Below are 5,770 nucleotides of genomic sequence, written 5' to 3'. Positions count from 1 at the left end.
TTTGGTTCGGAATTTGTTGGATGGGTGCAACTTTTATACAAGGAACCGTTGGCGCTGGTTGTGGTCAACGGTCGGGTGTTCGCGCCCTTTGTTCTTGGGAGAGGCACCAGACAGGGGTGCCTGCTATCCCCCCTTCTTTTTGCTCTGGCATTGGAACCGCTCGCGGCCTGGCTCCGATGGGAGCCATCGATTAAGGGCATCCGGTGGGCCCCCGAGTTTGAGGACCGAGTTTTGTTGTACGCAGACGATATTCTTTTGTATCTCACTTCTCCTTGTAAGTCTCTCAACGTCTAGTTTGACGTCCTTTCTTCGTTCGGTAAGAACTCCGGATTGATCATAAATTGGTCGAAATCCTGTGTCTACGCCATCTCGGGTGGCCTTCCCTCGTTGCCAAGTAGATTCCCCATTCAGATTCTCGTTCTGGTTTCAAGTACTTAGGAATTTTTGTATCACTGGATCGGGCTGCCCGCTATGAACATAATCTCCTTCCTCCTCTCCGTCGGTTGAGACTAGACGTGGCGCGGTGGCGTAAATTGCCGTTGTCGCCACTCGGCCGCGCCGCACTTAAATAATGTCTCTGCCTCGATTTCTGTATGCTCTCCAGAATTCGTTTGACGTCATTCCTGCGAGCTACTTTCGGGAGGTGGAGGGCTTGCAGAGACGGCTCGTTTGGGATGGCCGTGCGCGAATTGCCCTCGTAAAACTGACTCTTCCCTGGTACGACGGGGGCATAGCGCTACCGGATATCAGGCGATATTATTGGGCCTCCCAGCTGTCCGCCATCAATCACGCCTTGTCTGCTCCCAGTCCGAACCCTGCTTTCGAGATGGACAGGTATCAACTGCCGGGCGGTGACTACAATAGGGCGCTCTCCTCTCGGGCAGCGGGGAGGGATTTGACTGGACCAACTAGGATTGCGGTGCGTGTGTGGAATGATGCGAATGCGGCCATGGGATGGTCCGATCGATTGACGCGAGCCACCCCTTTGTATGCGTCAGAAAAATTGGGAAGCCTCTGGACATCAAAGGGTTTTGAGAAGTGGGACTTGATAGGTATAAGCAGAGTGGGCGACCTCTGGGTGAAGGGCGCGGTTAAGTCCTTTGCGGTCCTTCAGAAGGAGTATGAGTGAGTGATAGAGCGTTCTTTAGGTACGCGCAGATCCGCCATGCTCTGACATCGGTCTTCGCCGCTGGCACTGACGTTTCCGAGTCCTCCCCGCTTGAGGACCGTGTTCTTAAATGTAAATGTAAATTGATACTTGTATAGCGCACTACTCACCCGCAAGGATCTCAAGGCGCTTGTACGAATACCGCTGTGGAACCCATCCTGGCTTTCCCTGTGAGGTGTCCACTCCTGGGCACCCCCAAGGTGGAGGCCAGGCATCCTTAGCGTTGTGGGGGCCGTTGTGGAGATTATGCAAGCTATTGCCCAGAGTTGCAGAGTGGGACTCCATGATTGGAATAGGCACCGAGGCGAGAATTATCAGGTCCGTGGAATTTTTGAGCCCAAGACCCGCCGAGGCGGGGAATTGAACCCTGGTCCCGGGCTACACCTCTGCATCAGGGTCTGCCGCTCTAACCATTGAGCCACACTTCTCCACTTGATGGTTACCTGCCCGATAGTACGATATCGTTGATATATAAGAAGCTGATTAATGTTCGGGCTGATCTTCTTGTGCGTCTCAGGGTGGCCTGGACTGGGGACGGGCTGGAGTTGGATGACGAGGACTGGCAGTCGGCTGTGTCGTCCCCGAAGAAGGTCGCCATTCCGGCCCGTCTCCGTCTTGTCCAACTTAAAATTCTTCATCGGGTTTATGTTACTGGTCCTCGATTGGTTGCCATGGGCTTTTCCCCGGATGGGTTGTGTAAACGCGGGTGTGGTTCGAGTGCCACTTTCTTTCATATCATTTGGGAGTGCCGGGATGTGGCTGCATATTGGACTCCTGTGCATGCAGTAATGGAGTGTGTTACCGGGGTTGCTCTGCTGCCGGAGGCTCGGAGATGCTTGTTGAATGTGTGGGAGCCGAATGATTACAGCGTCGCTCAGACCCGGTGGGCGGCCCTCGGGAACATGATTGCGAAGAGAGACATCGCACAGCGGTGGGGTTCCCGAGAGGCCCCCTCCGTCTCTGTGTGGAAGGAGAATATGGACTGGTGTATGTTACGGCAAAAGACCGTGTATTTGGCTAGGGGCAAACCTAAGGCATGGAATAAAATCTGGAGTCAATGGAATGCTTATCAAGGAAACATTTGCACACCCCCACTGGATGACACTCTTGACCTTTCTCCGTCCCCCTGATCTGGCATTCCTGGATAACTCTATTTCTCTCCTGATTCACCAGCTCCCCACTGACCCGCCCCCCCGGCGGTTTCTGTCTATTTCCTGGTCATTTGTCCTTACTGTGGGTCCCCCCCCGTTGGAGCAGGCTTCATTTACCGTGTTTCCCGCCTTGAGCTTTGTTTGTTTGTTTTCTTTTGTGTTTTTCTAAAAGCAAAATTATGATGTCCTTAGTTTATCCTGTGTTGCGGAGCCTTCCATACTGTATGTACCAGGCCTCTGGGCCACCGACCGATACTTTCTGATGTTCGAACACGCTTAAGATACTCTAGCGTCCGGCCCCTGTGGTTGTAGGCCCATACTTGTATCATAATGCTTTGCACAATAAAAATCTTAAAAAAAAAAAAAAAAGAATAGGCACCAAGGCGAGAATTAACAGGTCTGAGGAAATTGAGCCCGAGACCCCGCCGAGGTGGGAATCGAACCCTGGTCCCTGACCAGAACTCTGCATCAGGGTCTGCCTCTCTAACCATTGAGCCACACTCCTCCGGAAAAGTACTTGCCAAAAGAACAAGTTACTTACCTTTGGTAATGCTTTTTGCAGTAGAGACTAACTGCAGATTGCTCACTTTGTGAACTCCCCCCAGGCACCAGAGAGGATCTGGAGACTTTTGACAGCAATTCCTTCACACGTTGGTAGGCGCCATCGTGCAGCTGCACGGTAGATCTGTCCCACCAGATATGTGATGTCGGAACCACTATATCTGCACCACCTGTGCATTCTCAGTTTCTGATATCTGTCTGTGACATCAGACGTGGAGCCCATAGAAATCAGAATAGGCCAGTATGCAGATCTTTAATGGACCATATACGTCTACTATTCACCAGAATGCGGAGGATGGTCAGTGAGGAATCTGCAGTTGGATAAAATCTACCAGAAAAGGTGTTACCGAAGGTAATTAACTTGTTCCTCTGGGAGAGACTTATAACCTTAGACTCCTTACCTTGTGAATAGACACCAAAGCAGTACCTCCCCGGTTGGTGGGTCTGTAGAATGGCTCAGACCAGAAAACCTTGCAAAACAGATCAGGATAAGTGCTTATCCCACCTGACCTGGCTATCCAGGTAATAATGCTTTGTGAACGTGGGAGAGGTTGCAGCCTGGCAGATGTTCAAGACTGGCACACCAGCGAAGTGGTAGAAGCCTTTGCTCTGGTGGTATGAGTGTGGAAGCCTTCTGAGGGTTGCTTTTTGCTAGTTCACACCAGATCTTAATACTTATAACAATCCACCAGGAGATGATTTTCTTTTGCACCACTTTCCTCTTATTTGCATCAAAGAAGTCTACAAGCAGATAGTCGTCCAACCGATGGTCACCGGTACAATCAATGTAAAAGCTGAGGTCCTCGTAGGACTGTCAAGACGGTGGAGCCATTCCTCCTCCTTAGGGGAGTGACGTGGAATATAGAAAGTCAGCAAGGTGATGGATTGCCTGATGTGAAAATATGACTTTCGGTGGAAATACTGCTTTCATTGGGAGGACCAATTTGTCTTGGAAGAACAATGTATTTGATTGTTGAACTGAAGGGCTTGGTGTTACATTACTCACCTTGAAGATGTAATGGTAATTTTTTTTATTTTACGGAGTTTACTATAGCGCGAACTTGACCCGAAGGTATCGGGTATCAGAGCGCTTTACATAGCACCAGTTGCGTTACATGAGTACACATTCAATTTTGGTAGGCACAGGTAGATTGAGTGATTTGCCCAGAATCACAGGATGTTGAGCGTCATTGCAGAGGCTCAAACCTGGTTCCCCAGATTCGTAATGATTAATGACGAACATAGTCTTGAGGGTCAACAGGCATAGAGCACAGCTGTGCATCGGGTCAAAAGGAGATAACATCAGGTAGGAACCAAATTAAGGTTCCACTGCGGCATCAACATAACCCTTAACTGTTGCCACAGCAAGGCCTTGCTGGGCTACTGACAGACAAAACAACAAGGTATTAGACTACGGTGCATTCAAGGACTGGATGTAATGGTGGGGGGTGAAACAACAGTCAACAAACTTCTCCTAGCGACCTGTGTATACCATTTTGGTGGATGGGCTCATGACTAACAAGATGAGACCAACCACTTCAGGAGGGAGATCAAAAGCCATCAACTGTTGCCGTACAATCTCTACACATAGAGGTGCAGGGTTGGATGCATGGCCCGGCCCTGCTGCAGCAAAAGTAGGTCCTCTTGAATCAGATTGGGGGAAAAATGTTCATGGGCAGTAGTTTTGGGTACCACACTTTACTCACCCATTACGGAGCCACTAGGACGGCTCAGGCAAGGTCTTTCTTTTTCAACACTCTGGACAGGAGAGGTAAGGGTGGAAAGGCATACAAGAGTCCCGTACTTAAATTGAAACGGAAGGTATCTCAGAAGGGGGACTATCTTGGGAACTGTAACGCATAAAAAGTCTGAAAACTGTGTTCTCAGCGGTGGTGAACGCAAGGGATCTCCCTACTGCTGGAAGATGCCCTGTGCCACCTCTGAGTGCAACTACCATTCGTAGTACGCTAGGCAACAGCATCTAAGTTAGTCTGAACTATTATTTAACAATCCTGCCAGGTGCTGGGCAATCATGGAAATGCCCTGAGCTTTAAGTCACTTCCAGAGACGCAAAACTTCCTGGTACGGGACCCACAACCCCACTCTGCCCTGTTTGTTGCAGTATCACTTGTTGATAGGGTTGTCTAGGAGTACCTGCACCCGTTCCCTCTTAGTGGTGAGAAGAACTCTGTCAGTGCCAAGTGAATCTCTTGTAACGCCAACAAGTTTATAAAGAGGCAAGTCTCTGTCATAGACAATTCTGATTTCCCTTTCTACCGAATGACCTCCCAAACCCAGCAACAATGCATTAATCCCTACTGTCAGCTTTGGTAAGGAGAGGGGACTGCTGTTGGTTCAATCATGGTTCAGCACCCACCACCGCAGGTCTTTTGCAGTGTCCGTCAACACCTGAGTGGAATCACACTGGTTCCCTTGGTGCTGCACCCACTGAGACTTCAACTCAAACTGCAGAGTCTGCATGTCCCACCTGGTGCGGTCCACAAGCAGGATACAGGGGGGCCAAAATGCTTCAGACCCGCTCTCACTGAAACAAAGGTAGAAACATTGTGGTTATAGCCAGAAATATCCTGGACTAGTTGAGGTAGAGAAAAGGCTCTGAAAATCACTGGGTCCAGGATGGCTCCAACAAAGGAGAGCTGTTGTGAACGAGTCAGGTGTGACTTTGGCACGTTGATAGGAAAGCCTAGCAATATCAACAGGTTGGCCTTTGATAGGAGGTGGCTTATGACTGCTTTAGGCAAGTTCACTTTCAGTAGCCAGTTGTCGAAGTATGGGAAGACTGGTATTCCTAACCTTGGCAGATGGGCTACGGAAACCACCATCAACTTTGTAAGCATCCAAGGTGCACTGGTAAGACCAAAGGGGAGCA

This window comes from Lissotriton helveticus, chromosome 7, assembly GCF_964261635.1.
Source record: "Lissotriton helveticus chromosome 7, aLisHel1.1, whole genome shotgun sequence".
NCBI classification, from domain to species: domain Eukaryota; kingdom Metazoa; phylum Chordata; class Amphibia; order Caudata; family Salamandridae; genus Lissotriton; species Lissotriton helveticus.
Note: the sequence above shows the minus strand (reverse complement) of the source record.